We start from the raw sequence: 26,703 nt of genomic DNA, 5'->3' as shown, positions 1-26,703 counted from the left end.
TCCATTGGTCTACTTATCTATCGCTATACAGGTACCATGAAGTTTTTATCACAATTGCTCTGTGGTTCAGCTTTAAGTCAGGCATGGTGATACCACCAGAGGTTCTTTTATCCTTGAGAAGAGTTTTTGCTATCCTAGGTTTTTTGTTATTCCAGATGAATTTGGAGATTGCCCTTTCTAATTTGTTGAAGAATTGAGTTGGAATTTTGATGGGGATTGCATTGAATCTGTATTGCTTTTGGCAAGATAGCCATTTTTACTATATTGATCCTGCCAATCCATGAGCATGGGAGATCTTTCCATTTTCTAAGATCTTCTTTAATTTCTTTCTTCAGAGACTTGAAGTTTTTATCATACAGCTATTTTACTTCCTTAGTTAGAGTCACGCCAAGGCATTTTATATTATATGTGACTATTGTGAAGAGTGTTGTTTCCCTAATTCTTTCTCAGCCTGTTTATCCTTTGTGTAGAGAAAGGCCATTGACTTGTTTGAGTTAATTTTATATCCAGCAAATTCACTGAAGCTGTTTATCAAGTTTAGGAGTTCTCTGGTGGAATTTTTAGGGTCACTTGTATATACTATCATATCATCTGCAAAAAGTGACATTTTGACTTCTTCCTTTCCAATTTGTATCCCCTTGATCTCCTTTTGTTGTCAAATTGCTCTGGATAGGACTTCAAATACTTTGTTGAATAGGTAGGGAGAAATTGGGCAGCCTTGTCTAGTCCCCGATTTTAGTGGGATTGCTTCCAGGTTCTCAACATTTGCTGTAGATTGCTTTTATCATGTTTAGGTATGGGCCTTGAATTCCTGATCTTTCCAAGACTTTTATGACGAATGAGTGTTGGATTTTGTCAAATGTTTTCTCAGCATCTAACGAGATGATAATGTGGTTTTTGTCTTTGAGTTTGTTTATATAGTGGATTACGTTGATGGATTTCCACATATTAAACCATCCCTGCTTCCTTGAATGAAACCTACTTGGTCAGGATGGATGACTGTTTTGTTGTGTTCTTGGATTCTGTTAGCAAGAATTTTATTGAGGATTTTTGCATCAATATTCATAAGGGAAATTGGTCTGAAGATCTTTATCCTTGTTGGGTCTTCCTGTGGTTTAAGTATCATTGTAATTGTGGCTTCATAGTATGAATTGGGTAGAGTAGCTTCTGCTTCTATTTTGTGGAATATAGTTTGTGAATAACTGGAATTAGATCTTCTTTGAAGGTCTGATAGAACCCTACACTAAACCTATCTGGTCCTGGGCTTTTTTTGGTTGGGAGACCATTAACGACTGCTTCTATTTCTTTAGGGGATATGGGACTGTTTAGATTGTCAACTTGATCCTGGTTTAACTTTGGTACCTGGTATCTGTCTAGAAATTTGTCCATTTCATCCAGGTTCTCCAGTTTTGTTGAGTATAGCCTTTTGTAGAAGAGTTTGGTGGTGTTTGGATTTCTTCTGGATCTGTTTTTATGTCTCCCTTTTCATTTCTGATTTTGTTAATTAGGATGCTGTCCCTGTGCCCTCTAGTGAGTCTGGCTAAGGGTATATCTATCTTGTTGATTTTCTCAAAGAACCAGCTCCTCGTTTGGTTGATTCTTTGAATAGTTCTTCTTGTTTCTACTTGATTGATTTCACCACTGAGTTTATTTCCTGCCATCTACTCCTCTTAGGTGAATTTGCTTCCTTTTGTTCTACAGCTTTTAGGTGTGTTGTCAAGCTGCTAGTGTGTGCTCTCTCTACTTTCTTTTTGGAGGCACTCATAGCTATGAGTTTTCCTCTTAGAAATGCTTTCATTGTGTCCCATAAGTTTGGGTATGTTGTAGCTTCATTTTCATTAAACTCTAAAAAGTCCTTAATTTCTTTCTTTATTCCTTCCTTGACCAAGGTATCATTGAGAAGAGTGTTGTTCAGTTTCCACGTGAAGGTTGGCTTTCTATTATTTATTTTGTTATTGAAGATCAGACTTAGTCCATGGTGATCTGATAGGATGCATAGAACAATTTCAATATTTTTGTATGTGATGAGGCCTGTTTTGTGACCAATTATATGGTCAATTTTGGAGATGGTACCATGAGGTGCTGAGAAGAAGGTATATCCTTTTGTTTTAGGATAAAATGTTCTGTAGATATCTGTTAAATCCATTTGTTTCAAAACTTCTGTTAGCTTCACTGTGTCCTTGTTTAGTTTCTGTTTCCACGATCTGTCCATTGATGAAAGTGGTGTGTTGAAATCTCCCACTATTGTGTGAGGTGCAGTGTGTGCTTTGAGCTTTACTAAAGTTCCTTTAATGAATATGGCTGCCCTTGCATTTGGAGCATAGATATTCAGAATTGAGAGTTCCTCTTGGAAAGTTTTACCTTTGATGAGTATGAAGTGCCCCTCCTTGTCTTTTTTGATAACTTTGAGTTGGAAGTCGATTTTATTCAATATTAGAGTGGCTACTTGGCCTTGTTTCTTCAGACCATTTGCTTGGAAAATTGTTTTCCAGCCTTTCACTCTGAGGTAGTTTTTTTCGTTTTCCCTGAGATGGATTTCCTGTAAGCAGCAAAATGTTGGGTCCTGTTTGTGTAGCCAGTCTGTTAGTCTATGTCGTTTTATTGGGGAATTGAGACCATTGATATTAAGAGATATTAAGGAAAAGTAATCGTTGCTTTTTATTATTTTTGTTGTTAGAGTTGGCACTCTGTTCTTGTGCCTGTCTTCTCTTAGGTTTGTTGAAGGATTACTTTCTAGCTTTTTCTAGGGCTTAGTTTCTGTCCTTATATTGGCTTTTTTCTGTTATTATCCTTTGAAGGGCTGGCTTTGTGGAAAGATATTGTGTGAATTTTGTTTTGTCATGGAATACTTTGGTTTCTCCATCTATGGTAATTGAAAGTTTGGCTGTGTATAGTAGCCTGGGCTGGCATTTGTGTTCTCTTAGTGCCTGTATAACAACTGTCCAGGATCTTCTGGCTTTCATAGTCTCTGGTGAAAAGTCTGGTGTAATTCTAATAGGCCTGCCTTTATATGTTACTTGACCTTTTTCCATTACTGCTTTTAATATTCTCTCCTCATTTAGTGCATTTGTTGTTCTGATTATCATGTGTTGGGAGGAATTTCTTTTTTGGTCCAGACTATTTGGAGTTCTGTAGGCTTCTTGTATGTTCATGGGCATCTCTTTCTTTAGGTTTGGGAAGTTTTCTTCTATAATTTTGTTGAAGATATTTTTGGCCATTTAAGTTGAAAATCTTCATTCTCATCTACTCCTATTATCTGTAGGTTTGGTCTTCTCATTGTGTCCTGGATTTTCTGGATGTTTTGAGTTAGGATCTTTTTGCACTTTGCATTTCCTTTGATTGTTGTGCCCATGTTCTCTATGGAAACTTCTGCACCTGAGATTCTCTCTTCCATCTCTTGTATTCTGTTGCTGATGGTAGCATCCATGGTTCCAGATTTCTTTTCTAGTGTTTCTATCTCCAGTGTTGCCTCACTTTGGGTTTTCATTATTGTGTTTACTTCCCTTTTTAGTTCTTGTATGGTTTTGTTCAATTCCATCACCTATTTTGTTGTGTTTTTCTGTTTTTCTTTATAGACTTCTATCTGTTTTGTTGTGCTTTCCTGTGTTTCTTTAAGGACTTGTACCTCTTTAGAAGTGTTCTCCTGTATTTCTTTAAATGAGTTATTAAAGTCCTTCTTTATTTCCTCTACCATGATCATGAGATATGCTTTTAAATCCAGGTTTTCATGTGTGTTGGAATATCCAGGACTGGCTGAGGTGGGAGTGCTGGGTTCTGATGATGGTGAGTGGTCTTGGTTTCTGTTAGTAGGATTCTTATGTTTGCCTTTAGCCATCTGGTAATTTATGGAGTTAGTTGTTATAGTTGTCTCTGGTTAGAGATTGTTCCTCCTGTAATTCTGTTAGCCTCTATCCACAGACCTGGGAGACTAGCTCTCTCCTGTGTTTCAGTGGTCAGAGTACTCTCTGCAGGCAAGCTCTCCTCTTGCAGGGAATGTGCACAGATATCTGGAGTTCAGACCTGCCTCCTGGCAGAAGATGAAGGCCTGAAACAGGGCCTGTCCCAGAAGCTGTGTAGCTTCTCTAGTTGGCACTCTACATAGTCTAGTCTCTTGGAGATCCTGGACCAGAGATGGCTCCCCCAGGTGCTCCGCCAAAGCCCTCCCAGGTGGAGTGGACACTTCTCCTCTGGCAGGAAAGGTGCCAGATGTCTGGAGCCCAAAATGGTGTCTGCCCCAGAAGCTGTGTGGTTTCTGCCTGCCCAGAAGCTGTTAGCTTCTGAAGTCCACACTCTCACCTGCGCAGACTAGTCTCTTAGGGACCTGGGAACCAAGATGACTCCCCCAGGTGCTCCAGCAAAGCCAAAAGCTTAGTTTTTAGCTTGAGTCATGTACAAACTTGTCTTTGAGCGATTGTATGCTCGTGTCTCCATGGCTTGTCTGTTGCCTTCTACATTCCTGTCTGAAATTGAAATCTGACTTTAATAACTTTTGTTTCACAGGATTTATACAAAGAGTAACTTCACTTGCTCTGCAATTCATTTTGTAACTCAGTGGAAACAAAATTCACTAACTTGAAAGGCTCCAGAAAGCATCTCTTTCTGCCCTAATTGAACCTTCAAAACATAAGCCTATAAATTATGCATTTGAAGGAAAGCATATTTTATTAGTTGTCAAGATTATATTCTAAACTAAATATATTGGTGAAATAAACACCTTTTTAAAATGTATAATATTCTGCCAGGTAAGTTTACAAAGATCACCTTGCTCATGGATTATGGCTGATTACAATAATCCCCCCCTTAAAAATGGTTATGCATAGAAATATCTGTAGACATAAACTGCTTGTTGAAATTCTACATAAAAGCTCTCCACATTTTGAAAGTCCTTTGGGGACACATCAAACCATCTTCAAAAGGAATGACATCACAAGGATCCCCAGGACCCAAGGATTTCTTTCCTCCTGCCCTTCTGGTTTCTTGCCTTCATTCTTCCCCAAGGTGAGCAACAGAAACATTCATCCCTCTTCCCCAGAATGAACCATGGAATCAGAGCTCCTTTGCTCAGAGCCAACCATACTGAAAACAGTGTTCTCATGTTTTCCTTGTGTATTTATAAAAGGTGGTCATAGAGAAAGTTCGTTACCTGCTTTGATTATAAGCCATGAGACCAATGCTCAGAAAGGGCTCTGCCTCACACCAGTGGTAACGGAAAGAGCTCAAAGGAAACAAGAAGGACCTGATAGATGGACCTTGCTGGATTGTACCCTTAATCTACTACAGTGAGGTCCACCCCTTTTGGTTCAAATTTCTGTACTGCTATCCATTCATCATTAAACTTAAGCACAGCATTTAAGTAGAAGATCAGAGATCCAACAAGAAAATTCAAAGAACCACTTCAAATTCAAAATTTCCATACAGTAAGGTTAATAGATGTGTTAAAGATGCAGTAATTGAAAGCATTTTAATATTAATATATAAAGGCAACTTTGTAGGTCATTCAGTCAAAATAATATATAAAGAATAAAATTAGGTTAAAACCTAAGAGTTTAGCAGTCAAAGAAGTCTTGCAAAAGAGTCATTTTTAAAAATTTCATATATTTGTGCTATATTGATATTCTCTCCCTCTCCTGCCTCTAATACCTCTGTGTTCCTCAACTACTCAGCTTTATGGCCTTACTTTCATTAATGATATGATTGTTATTATTGGTACAGTAGTATTTTAATTATACTGTTAAATAATTTTTAATTTTGCATTATAATTTTTAATTTTTGACATATAGAATCTACATAAAATGAAAAGACCCATATTTACATTTTATTCTAATTTCATGACATTAAGTACCCGACTTTAAAAAGATCATAACAGAAATATGATGGATGGAAAACATAAAGAACTTTTTGCTAGTAGTTTATCATCTAGATACTTATTCTACCAGGTGGACTTATGAAACGAAGTTTATTTGAAGAAATGAATCAGTAGACTTTGCCAGAACAAAATGCGAAGGAACAAATGAGCCATGAGAACCAATTCTGATGAGTCAAAGACAACAGATGACAGAAGAACGAGCTATCTCTGTAGTGTAACGGAGGGGGACACCAAGGTGGAACTCTAGAGCTATATCTCCATAGTGTGAGGGAGGGGGACGGGGAACGGAGGACACGGCGGTGGAACTCCAGTGGTACATTACAGTCACTAAGTGTTCTTTGGAAAATGTCTTGGGAGCTCCGCTGCTGTTTGTCAAGGTTTAGAAGGAGCTCACATCTTTCAAAGGAAAGCACGTGGTTGCCTTCCCTCTACTCATAGATTCACATATTGAGGTAGTAAATGCATAATGGAGGAAATACCAACACCTCAGTGTTCTGTGCTTATCCGTTGTCATTCCTCTAGAGCAGGTGACATGCCAGGCTATCCTATAAGTATTCATATTTTTTCCCAAAACCAGATAATAACAGGAAGTGACGTTGCTAAGACTTTTAGAAGCTCTATATATACTTCTCTCGGGTACTTACAAAATGCACAGAATCTCATGGTATCGATAATAAAGCTTCTTTTTCAATCACTAAGCCTATTCTAATTGCACGAATCTTGGTTTCTTTTCCACAAAATGAAAATAAAATCTACCCTGCATGTACCATGCGGCTAGGTTCTGAATATAAAATAGCATCTATGAATAGCAGTATTTATAAGTTGTAAAACTCTTTAACAAGCCTAAAGAATTGCTGTGTAGATACTCTTTTTTTTCATACTAATCCATTCTTTTTTTTAATAATTTTAATTTTTATTCACTTTACCACCCAACCACAGCCTCCCTCACTCCTCTCTTCCTAGTCCCACTCTTAGAAATTCCTACCCCCTGTTACCACCACCCCTTCTCCCTAATGAAGGGGAAACTCCCCAGAGCCCCATCTCACCCACTCTGGGCCATCTAGGCCTAACAGCTCTATCCATCCTTGTTGTATCCAGGTACAACAAGGCAGTCTTGGTAGGGGTGAAAGGGATGCAATCGCAGGAAACAGAGATAGTGACAGCCTCCACTTCACTTATGTGGGACCCACATGAACACTACGCTGCATATTTGCCACAAATGTTTGAGGTATCTAGGTCCAGCTCCTGCATGCTTACTGGTTGGTGGCCCAGGCTGTGTGAGCCCCCATGGTTCCAGGTTAGTTGACTTTGTGGATCTCTTTGTGGTGTCCTTGACCCCTCCAGCTTGTTCATTTCAGTCCTCCACTCTTCCCACAAGACTCCCTGGCTCTGACTGATGTTTGGCTCTGGGTCTCTGTATCTGCCTTCATCTGCTGTTGGGTGAAGACTTTTAGTAGACAGTTATTCTAGGTTCCTGTCTGTAAGCATAGCAGAGTATCATTAACAGTGCAGGGGTTGACTCTCTCACATGAGCTGGATCTCAAGTTGGGGCACTGATTGGTTGGCTCTTCCCTCGGGCTCTGATTCACCTTTATCGCTGCACATCTTACAGGCAAGACAAATTCAGGGTTGCCGGTTTTGTGGGTGGGTTAATGTCTGCTTTGCTACTCTGAAATTCCTGCCTGGCTTCATCAGGAGGCCATTTCAGTCCCTGTATCCCCTCTGTAGAAATCTTAGATGGAGGTAACTAATAGGCTCTCCATATCCTCTCCCGTCCCAATCTTCAAGCTAGTTATAAGAGATACCTCCCCCTCCAACCCCCCCCCCCGGTGATTTCCATTTTCATTCCCAGAACTCTCCCACCTTGCCTCTCCCAACATCTGATCACCATCTCTGTTTCCCTCCTCTCCTACCCAGTTCCCTTTGGTGACTATTTAGCTTTACCTTCTTTTTTTTTTTTCTCTATATTAAGGGAATTTATTGTGATGACTTACAGTATGTAGTCCAACTAACCCAACAATGGGCAGCTGTGGATGGGAAATTCAAGAATCTAGTAGTTGCTCAGTCCCACAGGCATAATGGTTTAAGAAGGTCTTCTCTAGAAGTAGGTTCCAATAGAGGTCCTGGCAAGAAAGTGCAAGCAGTTGAAGAGTGGATTTTCCTTCTTCCAATGTCCTTATATAGACCTCCAGCAGAAGGGGTGGCCCAGATTAAAGGTGTATACCATCTAGCTGCATATGTATCAGAAGATGGCCTAGTCGGTCATCAGTGGAAAGAGAGGCCCATTGGTCTTGCAAACTTTATATGCCTCAGTACAGGGGACCGCCAGGGCCAAGAAGTGAGAGTGGGTGGGTAGGGGAGTTGGGGGGAGGGCATGGGGAACTTTTGGGATAGCATTGGAAATGTAAATGAAGAAAATACCTAATTAAAAAAAAGAGAAAGGAGATCTTTGGGCATATTGCCTATGAAAAGCTTAGGCCCAGGCAAGATAGTACATGCCTTTAACCCCAGGTGACTGAGGAAAGACAATCTGTGAGTTCAAGGTTAGCCTGGGACAAAGCAAATTCTAGATAGCTTTACCTTCTAAGTAAGATTTGTATATCCTTCCTTTGAGACCTCCTTGTTAGCCAGTTTCTTTGGTTCTGTATATTGTAGCAAGGTTGTCCTATACTTTATAGCGAATGTCCACTTATACGTGAATACATATCATATGTGTCTTTCTGGCTCTTGTTTACCTCACTCAGGATGATATTCCATCCATTTGTCTGCAAAATCCATCATGTCTTTGCTTTTAATAGTGGAATAGTATTCCACTGTGAAATTTACCAGTTTCCTTATCCATTCATCAGTTGAGGGATATCTAGGTTGATTCCAATTTCTGGCTATGATGAATAAAGCTACTATAAACATAGTTGAGCAAGTATCCCTGTGATATACCATGGCATCTTTTGGGTATATGCTCAGGATCAGTATAACTGGGTCTTAAGCTAGAACTATTTTGAGCAACTGCCAAATCTATTTCCAAAGTGGTTGTATAAATTTTGTACATTAGACCTCTGTCTGACATAGGGTTGGTGAAAATTCTTTTCTAATCTGTAGGCTGCTGTTTTGTCCTATTGACAGTGTCCTTTGCCTTACAGAACCTTTTCAGTTTCATGAGGTCCCAGTTATCAATTGTTGATCTAAGAGGCTGAGGCATTGGTGTTCTGTTCAAGAAGTCTCCTATACTAATGAGTTAAAGGCTATTCCCCACTTTCTGTTCTATTTTATTATATTTTATTTATATTTATGTTTCTATTTCTGTTTACTGTCCTTGTTTGTTGAATATGCTTTCTTTATTCCATTGTATGACTTTGCCTTCTATGTAAAAAATCAAGTGCCTTTGTGGATGTGTGTACCTATTTTAGGGTCTTTGATTTGATTCCATTAATCAACCTGTCTGTTCTTATACCAATATTATGCACTTCTTATGATTATAAATTGATAGTACAGCTTGAGGTCGAGGATGTTGATACCCCACCCCCCAGAAGTTCTTTTATTGTTCAGGATTGTTTTAAATATCATGTTTTTTTCCCCATATGAAGTTGAGATTTTTTTTCAAGGTCTGTAAAGTATTGTGTTGGAATCTGATGGGAATTGCATTGAATCTGGAGATTGCTTTTGGTAAGATGGCCATTTTCACTATGTTAATACTACCAATCCATGAGCAATGAAGGTCTTTCCGTCTTCAGGTACTTAAAGTTCTTGTCATACATTTCTTTCGCTTGCTTGGTTAGAGTTATAACAAGAAAGTTTGACGGTGGCTATTGTTTTCTGTACATTGCTTTTATGTTTACTTATATGTATACCTTGTATCCCTCATCTTAAGACTTTGAACATGAAGGTGTGTTGGATTTTGTCAAGGGCTTTCCCAGCATCTAATGAAATGATCATGTGATATTTTATCTTTCAGTTTAATTCTATGGTGGATTACATTGATGGATTTTTGTATATTGAACCATCCTTGCATCCCTGGGATGAAGCCTACTAGATCATGGTGGATGGCGTTTTTCATGTGTTCCTGGAATAAGTTTGTGAGTATTTTCTTGGTATTTTTGTATCAATATTCATAAGAGGAATTGGTCTGAAACTCTCTTTCGTTGTTGGGTCTTTGTGTGGTTTAGGTATCAGGGAAACTGTGGTTTCATAGCATGAGTTTGGCAGTGTTCCCTCTGTTTCTAGTTTGTAGAATAGTTTGAGAGGTTTAGTATTAGAGTTCGTTTGAAAGTCTAGTAGAATTCAGCACTAAAATCATCTGGCCCTGGGCTTTTGTTGTTGTTGTTGCTGTTGGGAGACTTTTAATGGCTGCTTCTATTTCCTTAGGGGTTATAGGGCTGTTAATTTACCTGGTCTTGACTTAATTTTTGCAAGTGGTACCTCTCTAGAAAATCATCAATTTTGTTAAGATTTTTCAGGCTTTTGAAGTAAGACCTATTTATTCTTTGAATTTTCTTATTGTCTAATGTTATATCTCCCTTTTCATTCCTGATTCTGTTATTTACTGTCTCTTTGACATATATTTAGTTTAGCTAAGGATTTGTCTATCTTTTTGATTTTCTCAAACAACCAGCTCTTGGTTTCTTTGATTCTTTGCATTGTTTCCTTTGTTTCTAATTGCTTGATTTAAACCCAGATTCTGATTATTTCCTGCCTTCTGCCTTCTCTTGGGTGTGGTTGCTTCCTTTTATTCTAGAGCTTTCAGATATACTTTTAAGTTGCTGGTATGCAAACTTTCTAATTTCTTTATGGAGGCAGTTAGTGGTATGAAAATTTCTCTTAGCACTACTTGCATTGTGTCCCATAAATTTGAATATGTTGTGCTTTTATCATCATTGAATTCTACAAAGTCTTTAGTTTCTTTATTTCTTCCCTAAACCAGAGATCATTAAATAGAGTTGTTTAATTTCCATAAGTGTGTTTGCTTTCTGGTGTTTCTGCTGTTTTGGAAGTTCAGCTTTAATCTGTAGTGGTCTGATAAGGTCTGATACAGGGTATTATTTCAATCTGTTGAGGCTTGCTTTGTGACTGAGTACCTGATTAATTTTGGAAAAATTTCCATGGGATGCTGAGAAGATATATTCTTTTGTATTTGGGTGAAATGTTCTGTAGATATCTGTTGAGTCCATTTGATTCATAACATTGGTTAGTTTCATTATTTCTCTGTTTAGTTTTTGTCTATATGTCCAGTCAGTTGGTGAGAGTGGGGTGTTGAAGCCTCCCACTGTAAATGTGTGGGATTTGATATGCGATTTAAACTTTAGCAATATTTTGTGTTCCCCAACTGCTTGATTTTATAGCCTTCCTTTCTTTAATGATGATAATTGTTGTTACTGTATTATTTTTAATTCTAATATTAATTACATAATTGTTAATTATAATTATGTTACATAATTGTTAATTAATATCTGGTGTGTGTGTGCGTCTGTGTGTGTGTGTGTGTGTGTGTGTCTGTCTGTCTGTCTGTCTCTCTCTCTCTCTCTCTCTCTGTGTTGGTGTGTGTGTGTGAATAAAAATCAGTTGGGGCTAGCACCCCAGTTTGCCATTGACATTTTGATCAATTGTGGCTTCCTGAAATGGTCTTTGCATGGAATCAACTGCAAAAAAAATGCAGCATGTTGAGTGTTGATACTATATGTATATTTTTTAGAGCTGATTATTTGCTGTTGGAAAGCCCATTAGGGGCTCAGTCTCTGGGGAAAAGGTACCTTCATATCAGCTATTATTAATTGCTTGTGGATCTATATCTCGGGGTGATGCCTTTGAGATTTCCCTATCTATGTTGGTTTTTCAGTGGTGGCTGAGATTAGTCAGATCTTGATTATGTTGAGATAGTGTTGAGGTTTCATGAAGCTAGCTTTCTGATCACTGCTACAAGGCATAATTTCATGAAAGCCTTCTTGGTCCTCTAGCTCCTATAATGTTTCTATTCCTTCTGTAATGTTCTCTGAACCTTGGGTGTTGGGATTATATGTATCAATTGGGGCTTTCTGAAATGGTCTCTGAATGAAATCTACTGCAATAAGCTTCTTCAATGAGTAGTAAAAGCCACTCCCATTTGTAGGTATAGGGATAAGTATTAAAAAATGTAGTTAAGAATTATGTGTGTTTAAGTAAGGAGCAGTAGTAGGTTTTTCTCTTGAATCCAAGATCTTACTAATTGTAGATATTCAGCTAGATTTTCAGTACTGGACATGAATTTCCTTCTACTAAGTGGGCCTTATGTAAAATTAGACAATGTTGGTTCCCCAATATATAAGTGCCACTATAGCACCTTTAAAGATACCTTGGCCATGCTGGTCATTATTATAGCTCATAGGTGTCACAGGTGGGTAGGACTATTGATTGCTTTTCTATCTTAGCAACTCACATGTCATGTTCTGGTATATGAAAGCTAGTCCTCAGGAATGTGGCTTTATGTCATATATATAATATATTTATATATTTAAGTCATGTATTATATATATGAACTGCAAACTGTCTTCAGGCATTACAAATGACTCAAAATGAGGTTTCTCATGCCTGGCACTGGGAACTTTGTTAGTTCATCTATGGCTTTCAGGGGTAGCATTATCATCCCAAGTGGTATAAAATTATTTATTTATTTAAATATATAATACATATAGACAGTTTGTTAACTATACCTTTCTGAAAAGCTATGAGCAGATATTTCACGATAGATTAATGGTTGATAAATGTACAAAAATATACTTAATATCATTAACTTCTTCCAGAATAATTAATTAAATTGCAATGAGTTATCAGTGTATATGGGAATTAACAGTATCAATTGTGGAGAAGAATGTAGAATTTTAACCATAGTATAGTCTTGGGAATATTCTACATTAAGATATATTTTGTCACAAGTTTCTATTAAGGGAAATATGTGTTTACAAGGGGAACCAGAAGTCTTGCTCCTTGATTAAAAAAATGAAAATATATTTCACTCAGAGTATTGTACATGTATAATTATACAGGATTGTGATGGGGCAAAGATGTATCACAAAAATGTTTAATATGACAATTTTGAATGCTGGAATTATTTTATAATTTCATTATAAAGTAATCATGAGTATAATTGTACACACTTGTCTCAAAGCATATCCTATCATTTACTTAAGACTGATGAATTTCATTGTATATGCAGTATGCCCTAATTAAAATGAATTATAATTTTTTAAATTACTGTTTTTGAAAACAGAACTTATAAACAGCCATAAAAATGTAGGCCAACAAGATGGCTCAGCCTATGAAGACACCTGGCATGCAAATATGATAGCTTGAGATTTCAATTCTGGAACCCACATGAGTTCTTTTTATTTTCTCTGAATACTAACTACATGTATGCTCTGGCACATGAAACCACCCATTTCATGCATACATACACAGTACAGTACAAAAATATATAGGCAAAATATTTATACAAGGAATAGCATCATAAAGAGTAAGTACAATATACATCTAGTGAATTTTTAACAACTACAGAATAAACCTCCCAAGAAGTAGAAAAATTGAGATCGAAAAATTACAACATCAAGCAAGTGTAAAAGGAAAGGCAATAAATAGCTCAATGCTTCATTGTAGACATGGCTGTAGAGATAGATCTGGCTTTCAGTGGTGTCTACGGCTGCTTCTTTAATTTTTTACATTGAATTTAGCGATAAACAAAGTATACAAAGTACTGATGCTAATGACTGCAACCAATGAGACGCAGTTCTCATTCTTCTGATTCTCTGTGTCTACAATTTGGTGGAGAAAAGAACATGGTTATCTTCTTTTTTTTTTAAAGAAACCCAAGAAAACATTAATAATTATCCAAGTATTGTTTTAAAGTATTTCAAAATGACAAGGAATACTTGAATTTTACATTTAAACTCTGTAACTCTACAAATTGGTGAGAGGATAGTCCTTTGAGGAAATATTAAAATTGGTAATAGTATTGCATTGCAACTCTATTTCATTAGCACTTTTAAACATAGGAATTGAAAAAATGGACGCATATTTCTTGCAAATATCAATTAGCACTGGGAAATATTTCTGCCCAGGGAAGTACCTTCACCTACATCTACTAGTATATAATGTGTATATATTTACTATGAGGAAGACCATTCTATATTTTACTCAGTATATATACATGCACATTGTTCGTTATGATAGTAGAAACCATTTATCTTGCTAATCAAAACACTTATCTATACCACAAAAAAAAAAAATAAAAAAAACTGTTCTTCCAGAGAACCTGCATACAATTTCCAGCAGCCACATGGCAGCTCATCATTGTCAATGACTCCTGCTTCAGGGGACCTGACACTGTCACACAAACGTAAATGCAGGCAAAACACCAATGCACATAAAAATAAAAATAAACAAATAAATTCACTTTTTAAAACCCAGTACCATAAACTCATTACAATCTTCATTCCTGGAAAATGAAATTGACTTCTAACACAAATGAGCTGGGATGGGAGGTGGGGGTGGTCTTGCCTTGCTTTCATCCCAGATGCTCTTAGGCTTAGGCAGTAGGATAGCTTATGGCAAAAAGTCCAGACTGGCCTAGGTCAGATAGAACTTGTTTAAAATAATGATAACAGCAACAACAAGAAGAAGAAGAACAACAAGTTATCCACATTTTCCTAAGAGAAATAACAAGGTCCAAATTTTTAAAAGTTTTAAATCTAGTTTTTGTAAACCATTACTGACACTTCTTTATTTCTTACACAGAACTGAGGCTGTAAAACAGTTTAGTTTTTACTCAAAAATACATTTGAAGAGATAACTACCACCTCACTTAGAATTACACATTGAAACCCCCAGTGTCTATGCAAAAATACAAGTCTCCTGGTTTATCTTACTGGAGTGGTGAGTTTCAATTAGAATAGCCAACATTGGATACATATGTATTCTGATTCTACAAAGACATTGATAATTCTAAATTAGGAGGTTAGCTCAAGAATAGTTTATTTCTTGCTCACATATCAGTTCAATGCATTGATCCTAGTCTTCAGTTATCTCTTCTTTGAAGTAGACAACAGGTATCACAAGGGTGGCCCACATGTGGAACAATCTTACTTCTGTCTTCTTAGCATTTGCAGCCAGCTTCTGGAGGGAGAAAGTTGAACATAAGCTAGCATCAAAACCAAGCTTATCATGTACCAGAGGCTGCCCTTAAATTCCCAATTCTCCTGCCTTTACCTCTCAATTACTGGGCTTATAGCCCTTCCAATTTTACTTTGTTCTTTTTAATCCTTTGACTACAGATCAAGTAAGAAGAGCTTGATCAAGTAAGGTGAGCTAGATCAGTTAAGACAAACTAGATCAGGTAAGACAAACTAGATTAGGTAAGATTAGCTAGATCAGATAAGATAATCTAGATCAGGTAAAATGAGCTAGATCAGTTGAGACAAGCTAGGTCAGTTAAGATGAGCTAGATCAGGTAAGATGAACTATAGCTTCGAAATGTTCTAGTGATTCTTTTACCAGTTTCTGAGAATCACGACTTAAACCTAACTGTACTAAACAGCAAATTGGGAAAAGAAAAGAGATGAACATTTTTGGTGATATATCTGATGTATTCCATGCCAGAAATCATATATTCATTCTTTGAAGTTAAAATGAATGTGGGTAATGAAATTATATTCCAATTATTTTAACCACAACTTCAAAACTTCTATCATTTTAATTGACATAATTGGACATATTTATAGACCAGTTTGTGAAGCTGGAGACATGTATATAGTCTGGGCTGATCAAATCAGGGTAATTAACATTTCCTAGTCTTTAAACATGTATCTTTTTTTTTGTATGAGAAAATGTCAAACTACATTATTTTTAATTTCATATGAAATAAGCAGTAATTGGTTGTGAACAATAGTCACTCAGCTGCACTCCTGGACACAAGAATGCAATCTTATTATCAAATAATAATCTGGTACCCACTATGATTATCTTCCACTGTCCCCCTTTGCCGTAGTTCCTAACTTCTAGTTTCTACTAGTCTAGTCTCTGTTCTATGAAATCCACTGACTTTTCTCTGATTCTACCTTCATGTGAGACGATTTGTCTTTGTGTACTTGGCTCATTTCATGCAACACAACATCCTCCAATCACATCTAAGAATTTAGTTTCAAAGCATTGTTTGCTGGTACCATTTCTGCCAGCATATAGTAGGCATTCTGCAAGTCTGTACTAAAGGAATGGAAATGGAAAAATGAATTTAAATTAAATATAACAATTATGATCTAGCTTTATATCAAAATCATCTCTTCTCATAACCTTGCCTCCTTAGGTACATGAAAAAATAGAAAAAAAACCTCCTATACAATTTAATATTTATAGTGCAGGATCTCTGAGTTTTCTGTCAGAGCACTTTAAATTAAATTCAGATTGGTCTAATTATTAAACTACCTTTAACAGAAATCTAAAAATGGTAATTCCACAAATGGGACTGGTAAAGGCGTAGATATCATGTAGTTCAAAGAAAAGGGACTGCATTTCCCACAACATATTATGTATCAGAATTGATATTTTCAAATAAATTTCCTAAGGGAAAGATCTACGGAAGAAAATGGAATATGTAAATGTTGGTCCTCCTTTTATTCATGATTGAAAGTGTAATCACAATTGAGTGGTATAAAGTGAGAAGACCTAGATTCTGAATCCAGCAGAAAGTCTCCAGACCCTGTGACTGACACACTGCTACATCTCCCATTCTGGTATATAACTTTATCCTGCTCCCCACCATCTCAGAGGGTAGTCTATCTTCCTATGTACCTCTGAGAGGGAATGATTTACTTGTAGAAGTACAGAACATGTCTTCTCTAAGGTTATATAATTAGTTCCTACATTCTTTTGTTTCAACAACTATCTGCCAGCATCTACTTTGGGCTAAGCACAGCTTTAAATATGAGTACAGAATATTAAACAGACACATCTTTTAAGGAAGATCTTGACATTCAACAGTTATAGAAAGTTAAGAAATTAACATTAAAAAGAGATAAATGAAGTAAATGAAAGGAATGCTAGATCCCAATTCTTCTGAATATTGGTATTCAGAAGTATATGAACTGCTAGAAAACTATACATATAGTACAGATTTGTAAAATCAGCTTTGAAAAATTGATATTGCATATTAATTCATTCCTCAAATATTTACCAAGTTCCCATTCTGGGACAAACATAAATGTTTAAAATACAGATCAAGGGAATTGGGCCTTACACATATTCTGAAATATAGACAGATGTTAAGATTACTAACAGAGTTGTTAAGAGGAGTCATAGAATATCCAGGAAAGAAAAACATAAATGGCAAAGATAGCAAGTAAAATCTTCAGGTAACATTTAGGGAGCTAGTAAGTATTCAACTAAATGTAGAAAAGGTTTATAAAGATGTAAACTAAACAAATAGAATGGTAGGTGTCTGAGACGTAAGGACTTGTATGCTATGGGAATGAATGAACTAGGACTAGCTGTGCTCTAGAGAGTTTTCCTGAGGAACACTGGAAGGTAGATGAGAGATTAAGTGATTCTTCAGTTAGTGAGACCAGTACTGGAGCAGTTGGAGACCTTTATTGATTTAGGAACAATGACTGAAGGAACTGAGGGGGTTTGCAGTCCCATGGAGGGAGCAACAGTGTCAACAGGACAGACCCCCATGAGCTCCCGGGAACTGGACCACCAACCAAAGAATACACATGGAGTGACTCATGGCACTAGCCACATATGTGGCAGAGAAGGGCCTTGTTGGACATCAGTGGGAGGAGAGGCCCTTGGGCCTGAGGAGGTTCAATGCCACAGTGCAGGGGAATGCCAGGGCGGGAAGACAGAGTGGGTGTGGGGGAGCACCCTCATTGAGGCAGGGGGAAGGAGGATGATATAGGGGTTTTCCGAAGGGGAGACCTGGAAAGAGGAAAACATTTGAAATGTAAATAAATAAAATATCCAATTAAACAAATAAACAAACATAAAGATACGGGACAATAAAGGATGTGGGAAGAAGGATCTACTCTTATGGCTGAAGAGAGGCCATCTGCGTTGAAATAAGTTAGGAAGATGGAGAAAGAAGAGCGAGAAGCAGAGTAGGTGGAAAGTTTGGAGGTGTGATTGAGAACACATGGCCAACTGCGTATTGAGAGAAAGCACCAGCGTGATTCTCCAGTTTCAGACAGAAGCTGTGGGTGAGCCAGAGGAGAGATGTCACAAATTAAAGAACAAAGGCTGTTGGGGTTCAAGTCAGGCCTTCATAATTTGTTGCTGTGGTCATCATCATTGTTGTTGCTGTTGTTTTGTTTTGTTTTTAGCTGACCCACCTTATTAGTAGCTCCTCAAATTAGCCAGATGCTGAGGTGAAACAAGGAAACTTGAACAGAGATAAAACACAGAAATCCTTGCAGAGTCATATTTTCTATAATTTCAATAAATTTAAAATAGAAACAGGTTCCACTGACAAATATTCACTTATTTATCATCTTCTATCATTCATAGCTACTTATTAACAAATATTCTGTACCTCATATAGACTTGTTCTTCCTTATGCCCATCTGGGTGGTGGAAACTGAATGAACAGTTTGACCAGTAAGTTTTCAGTGGAAGCGCTATGTGCTATATTAAGACCGACCAACAGTTTCCCAGTATGGCATTTTCCCTGTCTCTCCATGTTATCTTGCTAAAACTCCACACAGTGGTTTCATATTCAGACTTATAATGTGACTTTTCCTATGAATATATGAACAAATATTTATTCACCCTAGATTAGGGCACTGAAGACAGACCAAAGAAACAGTTCCAGCCAGATCTAACTTAGCAAACCAATGAATTTTGGGAGATTACTTAATGGGCCATGAATAAACTCCAAGGTAGATGTATCACTAAATAACCCACCCCAGAACACCAGGAACTCCCTGCAGGAATTACGGACAGCTGGGCCCGTGGAAGCATGCCCTCCAGTAATTGCTAAGTATCTATAACTTTGGACAGGGGTCTTGTGAATCCTGTAAGTTTTGAGAGCTCCCTGAGTCTTAGACATTTCATCTATTTCCAGAGTCTGTAAACTTGGCCTGCAGAGACAACCAGATATCTGTGAGTTTGAGCCAGCCTGGTCTACATTGTAAAATCAAGGGCACCCAGGATTATATAATGAGATATTAATAAAAAATAAGAGCAACAGCACCTCACGTATAGTCAAAAACTCCAATTTATATTATTTAATGATCTCGGATGCAAACTGAGACATTCCAGACATCATTGTTGGGGTTTTATGGTATGACGGCATGCACAAACCAAAGAGTGCACAGCCCAAAGCGTGCACAGTGCAAAGTGCTCATGTTGTGTTCAGCACCAAGGCTGTGGTGTTGCAACATGGATGAGTACCAGTAGAGACAACTTAGTACCATTCTGTTTTGATTTTTAATTATATTTTGCGTATTGGCCATTCAGAAACTTTTGACTGTCTTCAAATATTTTATGACCTGTAATTGCAGGTATTCCCCTCCCCCACAAGGACATTACAACCCACAGTTTAAGAACTAAGCTAAGTATCTCTTCTGGTTTTACTACAATGCCATTAAATGTGGGGCATAGGGCAATGTTTTCAAGGTCCTTATGAAGTGAGTTATGAGTCTTAAAGAATATAGAATATTAGAAAAACATAATTCAGGGACACTTCATTCTCTTTGTGATGCTCATATCAAATAAATTCAGATACAGCAGTCTACCCAATTCCCAAGATCTGATTTGTACTGTAGAAGTATGAAGAAAATGCATTCTGAAAGGCTCTCAAAACCATGTTTTTTTTTTCACTATTGATTTCAAAGTATTTTCAAATACTCTACTTAAACATTCAGATCTCAATTTCAAAGGCAACAAAAGAAATCTTTTAAAAAGACTAATAGTACATTACTTTACAGTTGATAAAACTACTGATTACTTTTGAAATTGGCACTTGAATGAGTATTTTGATAGTAAATTGTCCAATTATATCCTGACGATAGAAGGGTAGTAAGTACCTGCAGGATTTATGAGATAGAAATACACAATTCTCAGAGGACTAAGAAAATGTTTATTGATGATGACACAGGCTCACTGTGTATCACCTCAAAGTGAAACAAAAAGCATTACCAATCCTGCTTCTCACTGTATGCCTACATACATCATATTTTTAAATCCTGAAAATAATAAAGACAAAATAACAATTTTTTCATTATGCATGAAGATTGGAGAGAACGTCTCTTATTATTTTTGCACATGTTTTAAACCCTTCCTAGAGACTCTGGGACTAGATATTGTTGTACCAAATAAACTACATTTTCTAGTTTTTAAAGTTCCCAAGATAATAAGAGACAAACAGAACACAGAAAGGTAATTTTGTTTTAGGTCATTTAGAAGAGAGAGGCTATACCTACAAAGCTTTTCGTCTGTGTTTGCTTCATGTTTCATGAGTTGAGTGCTGTTTCTTCATGTGCTTGATAATTGTAATATCCTGTTAAATTTTTTATAGTTTATTATTACAATGACTTCTGCTCATAGCATAGGAAATAGTAAATTTTTTTTATTAATTTAATTTAGGGCTAGGGCTCCTAAATAACTTCTAGAAAAAAGTCAGTGGATTCTTTTTTGTAAAACGTTAATTTGCATGTCTAATTTACATAAAGATTAATAAACATGTGAAAAATCATACAACACTTTATTTCAGATCTTGCTGCCTTGCAAGCAGGTTCTATCTTTTTCTTTAAAGTCTAGTAAGATGGCCTAGGGAGGACCTTTGTTTATTAAGTATTATTGGAAATTAATTTTAAGGGTTACATGAATAAATTTTTGCAATTAACTTTTTCAGCTCGTGCTATACATTTTTATCATACAATGTTTTACAGTAGAACCTGATAGAATTTCTTTATCAAGGTAAAACTATAGGCCTTTACTCTTACTTTGCCCAGCACATATAAAACTGCAACAGTTTAGATGACCCTGGTCACTTGTTGCAGGTGTCAACTAAGCGGGCACAAGATAATTTTGATGTTATTCTTTAAGGAATATACAGTTAGGCATAGCCCGACTTCAATACCACTGCAGCTTGATTACACACAAAATGAGATAGCTTTATCTTATTAGTGTCTGGCAATCATCTTCTAAATGCAAAGACATGAGGTATTTTTTATATTTGTGTATTACATTTCTCCAACAGGTTTTCATTGATTATTTTGACAGTGTCTGTTAGTCTCATTTTCTTCTCCACATGCTTACTGTGAAACCATTCCATACACAAGTATGTAACAATGACCAGCACTTTGACTGTATAAATTACAAACTAAGGTTATCTTTTGTAAATGTATCCCTTTTTCTTTTTTCTTTCTTTCTTTTTTTTTTTTTTTTTTTGCCTTATGTAATTGTCACCTTGGAGGCTTACTGCTGAATAAGCTCACTCTGGTTCTTTCTGAACTCTGGTTGGCTGGTTCAACCCAGCTGCTCTGGCTCAAAATGTCTCTCCAAGCTGATGGAGCCAAACTGGCTTCTCTCCGTTACTTGTTGAATTGCTCTGCTTGGCCTCATACTAATGTTATAATCATACGGCTCCTTCTCATTCTCTGGCTCCTTCTGCTTCACATGTGTCTATCTTTTTCTCTCTGCAGCGTATCTCTCTATAAAACTGTCCTGGGAAAACTGGCTCTGAATTCTGCCAACTGAACTGCCCCTCCCTGAACAGCCATAAACTTCACTTCACTGTGCTGCCCCTCAGTTCACTGACTTGACACCATCACTGACTCAAGAGATCTGCTTATCTCTGTCTCCTGAGAGCTGACAGTAAGGGCATTTCCCATGACACCTGGACCCAAGCGTTTCTTTAACTGAAACTTGCTTTATATCAACCAGGCTGGCCTTGACCTCTGAGATCTACTTGCCTCTATCTCCTGGGATTAAAGGCAGTCTGTATTCCAGCCAGATCAAGCAGACCTTGCAGGTCTATGGATGGTGATCCCTTGCCAGAGGAGCCATGTTGCTGGGTTAAACAGTACAGGGGAACACCAGGGCCAAGAAGTGGGAGTGGGTGGGTAGGGGGGTGGGGGGGGAGCGTGTGGGGGACTTTTGGGATAGCATTGGAAATGTAATTGAAATAAATACCCAATTAAAAAATATGGAAAAAAAAAGAAAACGATAAACCTTAAGTATTCACTTTATCTGCCATTGACCTGTTGGTAGAGTAGAAATACTTACAAAATGAAGAGCTGGAAACCTGCCCCAGAGGCCATGGTACTTTTAGGGCACTTGTTTCCAAGCTAGATGATTTTAGTATAATATCTAAAACTCATATGTTGAAAGGAGCTAACTGACTTCCAAAAGTTGCCCTATGCTCGCCTCATGCAAGCTAAGCCTCATGGAGCCCTTACTCCTCCACACAAAATAATAAAATGTAAGAAAAAAACATCAAAGGATGGAAAGAGAGCTTATCCATACGTAGATTCTTCTTTTATATTGCTTCTTATTTTTGAGATTATAAAATAATTATATTAAAAAAAAAAAAAAAAAGGGCTGGTGAGATGGCTCAGTGGGTAAGAGCACCCGACTGCTCTTCCGAAGGTCCAGAGTTCAAATCCCAGCAACCACATGGTGGCTCACAACCATCTGTAACAAGATCTGACTCCCTCTTCTGGAGTGTCTGAAGACAGCTACAGTGTACTTACATATAATAAATAAATAAATAAATCTTAAAAAACAAAACAAAAAAAAATAATTATATTACTTCCCTTCCCTTTCATTCTTTCTAAACCTCCCACTAAGAATGATGGTATCCTGAGTGCTGGGATTAAAAGTGTGTGCCAAAACCAAAAAAATAAATAAATAAATAAAAAAGAATGATGGTAACCAGTTCCATCATCAGTTCGTCCTCAGTTCAGCTCCAGTTTCTTTACAGTGAATATGGATGGGAAGGTATCTGTTTATAGGAATATAGATTCCTTTTGGTATAACCCCAACGAGTGACATATCTCAGTAGTGTGATAGATCTATTTCATGCTTACTTAGGAAACTCCATGTTAATTTATTTTTAGCATTTTAAAAATAATTTATTTTATTTTTGAAATTATACCATCATTGTTTCATTTTTACCTTACTTTAATCCATACCCTAACCTCTCTTAAATACCCTTCTTGTTCTCTTCCAAATCAATGGCATTTTCATTAATTATTGTTACAGATGCATATGTACATGTAGTACATCCTGCTAAGTTTTATAATGTTGCTTTTATGTGTGTTTTCAATGCTGATTAAATCAATCAATATAGAAAAAATATCCTCTACAATCTTTAGATTTGTTGTACATTTTGTTAGTTTCCTAAATGAGAGAGGAATGATAAATGATAATATTGTCCACTTGTCTAAAAGAACAGGAAGATATAAAATATACAGTTTAAAAGCATAACTGCATAGATTGTAGTAAGTTTGATAACTCATGATGATTTAGCACAAACTGATACTTAGCTCAACCTGTGACAAGAGAAAAAGCAAAATTTTATGGGAAATAAGTAAATAATATTAGAGGATCTTTGGTGGGACCCAGGCTAGAGTAAGATTCTTCCTAGCAATCAGTTTGCCTTGTAGCACTTTCCTGTGAGCCCACACTCTCCAGTATTTCCTTGTATCCTTTACCTTTGTTCAATGTTCTTGCTGATTTTTCTTGAAAACTCCCTAGTGACTGCAGACGTTTTTCCTAATGGGTAATTTTTCAATGAGATGTCATTTTGGCTTTGTGACTCTCCTTAGTGGCACGTACCAAATGACTCATTTCATTTGTGACCAGAGACAAATTCAAATTTAATTTTCCAGAGGGGACAAGTTAATGTATGACCTATTGTGCCACCTGGCATCCAAAATTCAATTTCCTGAACTGTTTTCACTGAGACCAAAAATCAGCTATAGAGTTTTGTAGAGATATAGCCAGTGTGTCAGCCATATAGGCATTCATGCTTACATCTATTAATTAACTCATTCATTGTAATCAATAAATAACAAATGCCAGCATTCTTGATTCAGGAAATGGCAAATGGGTCATCCAGGTCTATAAGCCTATAATGTTCAAACGCTAAACATCAAAAAAATTTTCAAAGCCTGTTGAATGTCCATCATAAATCATATATCAGGATGATGAGCCTCCTGAATAGTGTCATAGATGGAGAATGAAACTTAAGGATAAAATTTAAACCAAAAAAAATGAATCCCAAGGTTCGTAAAACCCATGATTTCCCACTGGATAACAAAAGGTATTTAATTTTTACAGAATGTGTAAACAGCATTATTTTTTATAGAAAATAGTTTTAGGGTACACTGATAGCAGATACAATTCTTTAATAACATTTTATATATATGTATATATATGTATATATATGTGTGTGTGTGTGTGTGTGTAAGAGAGAGAGAGGTGAGCTATATATATATATATCACATATATACGATATGATATATATTATTTATATATTATTTTAATATATATGTGTATATATATCATATATATGATAAAACATGATATCAGACTCAATAGGCTTCCGTATGAAGTTCTGATTGATTAAGGCCACTTGCTGTCAGAGCAGCCAGGCATGTCACCAAGACACAGTAATTATCTACATGATAATATATACCCTGTAAACCAACAATTTACATACCAGCAGTAACTAACTCAATTTATGCAAAATAGTATCTTGTTTTATTTATTTGCTTAACTGAAGCAAAAATGAACCTGAACCGTTCCAAATAGCAAATTATCATTTAACATGGCATTTAAAATAATTAGTTAAATAAAAGGTACGTTCATAAAAGGAAGTATGGTATCTTCTTTTGTCCCATGTTTGGTTTTACAATCTTTATTGATTAATTTTGTTTTTCAACAATTTCATACATGTATCCAATGTATTCTGATTACTCTTTATTGTCTTTATCTCCCTTCCATTCCAATCGACCCTATCCCTCATCTCTGTCAATCCCTTTCCTGCTTCATGGCATCTGGTTGGGTTTTGTAACCCACTTAGATTAACTAGATCACCATCTCTGCAACTATTGGATCCTTGTAGGGGTCTATCCCTTCAGGATACATACCTGAAGGGAATGACTCTCCCTCAGCCTGACTCAATCAGTATCAATTTATTCAGCAGTAGGGGTTGGTCTGGCCTTCTGCATCCATTTATCTCTCAGTATTGATGGGTTTGTTCTTGTGCAGATCCATTGTAGATACCTCCAGTTGCTGTAGGTCCATACTTAAAATGACTGTATCTTGCCCAGAAGGTGACATTTCATAGCCCTTTTCCTCTCACTGTTATATTTTTAAATCCCCTCTTATGCAATGTCCCTAAACCTTTCAAGAGATTGTATAAATGTCTTGTTTAGTGCTGAACACTCATCTGCAACTTATTCTCTATTTTAGGTACCTTTTGTCACCATAAGTCTCTGAAATCAACATAGCTTACTGGAAAAAGAGACTTCTCTGATTAAGGCTGACAGCAGCATTTGTATATGGATATAAAATATTTATAGAGTAATCTGACATTGTGCCAATTTGCTAAGCAATGTTATTCAGTTTCCCACTAGGGTCTGTGAACATATTTTTTATTTTTTTAAAGTGGGTTTACAGTTCCAGGTGTAGATTGTGGAATCAATCTCAAACTCAGTTGGTAACGCTCATACCAGTAATGAGAGTATTACACAATTAGTTACATCTTGCCTATCAGAGGCTACCAGAGGTAGAAAGGTTTTAGTAGTTTCTTAGTTTTATTTCTGTTGAGCAAAGCAATTTAAAAAAGAAAGGGTTGCTTTTAGCTCACAATTCCATGTCTAACATTATGGAAAAGTCACCACAAAGGAACTTTAGATGACTACTTACATTGTATCCCTAGTCAAGAAGCCAAGAAGAGTGAATTTGTCCATGCATAGTTGACCTCGGCTTACTTTCTCTCTTCTCATCTAGTTCAAGATCTGCTGCCTAGGGAATTGTGACACCTATAGTGGACAGGTCTTCTCACATCAGTTAATCTAGTCAAAGTATTTTACCACAAGCATACCCACGAGCCTGAGTAGATAATCCCCTATTGGAGCTATCTTTTTAGGTTATTCTAGACTATGTAAAGTTGACAATTAAGACTATCAAATAAAAAAGTAGTTGAGAGAATAGGTGAGAAGAGGCATAGGAGAAAGTTAACCAAGAAAAGGAGGGTATGAAAAAGCCATACAGAAAGTTATCACCTTGTAAACAAACCAGAAGCCATTGGCTATTAAGCAAAAGACCCAGTGCCAGGTCTGTGATACCTTCTTACAAGTTGTTGGTCAGAGAGGTACAAAAAGCCCCCCAAATAATGCAGACTTTGCCATTTCTCTTCTTGACAAGGACACCTAGATTATAAGTCCTTTTTGCTGAGGTCACCACACACATTGCATGCATAATAGAGAAAAATATCATACTGGAGAAGAGCTAATAGCTTCCTATTTCATGACTACCTTTCATGATTCTGAAAGATGTTATGTAGGCTACTAGGAGAAAAATAGCATCAATTGCCTTTTTCATTTTTATTTCAGAAATATATACACCTTGCCTTTTTCTTACTAAAAGTTAAGATATCTAGACAAAGTTCAACAAGGATCCAAACTCCAGGTCCACAATTTCTTAGACCTTGGAATTACACCAGTCTTTCTGTCTGACCTTTCTATAGTTTGGACATTATAATCATAATAGTTCATCAGGCAGTCATGAAAATTGGGCAACTGTGTTTCAGTAAAGTATTTCAAATAATACCAGCACACAGTGAGCACTCACAGAAGCATAAGTACTATGAA

General features: G+C 36.7%; 1 long non-coding RNA gene across 1 annotated transcript in view; it reads left to right on the top strand.

The window, feature by feature from the left end:
• The window catches only part of LOC147002755 (uncharacterized), a 49,659-nt gene extending 39,767 nt beyond the window's left edge, over positions 1-9,892 (top strand). The window contains exon 3 of the long non-coding RNA XR_015048558.1: positions 9,819-9,892. This is a non-coding gene — a long non-coding RNA (uncharacterized LOC147002755). The remainder of the gene's footprint in view (positions 1-9,818) is intronic.
• The last annotated feature ends 16,811 nt before the right edge of the window (positions 9,893-26,703 follow it).

This window comes from Mus caroli, unplaced genomic scaffold (genome assembly GCF_978045245.1).
Source record: "Mus caroli unplaced genomic scaffold, Mus_caroli_1 scaffold_9, whole genome shotgun sequence".
Lineage (NCBI taxonomy): Eukaryota > Metazoa > Chordata > Mammalia > Rodentia > Muridae > Mus > Mus caroli.
This window is presented reverse-complemented; position numbering and strand designations above follow the sequence as displayed.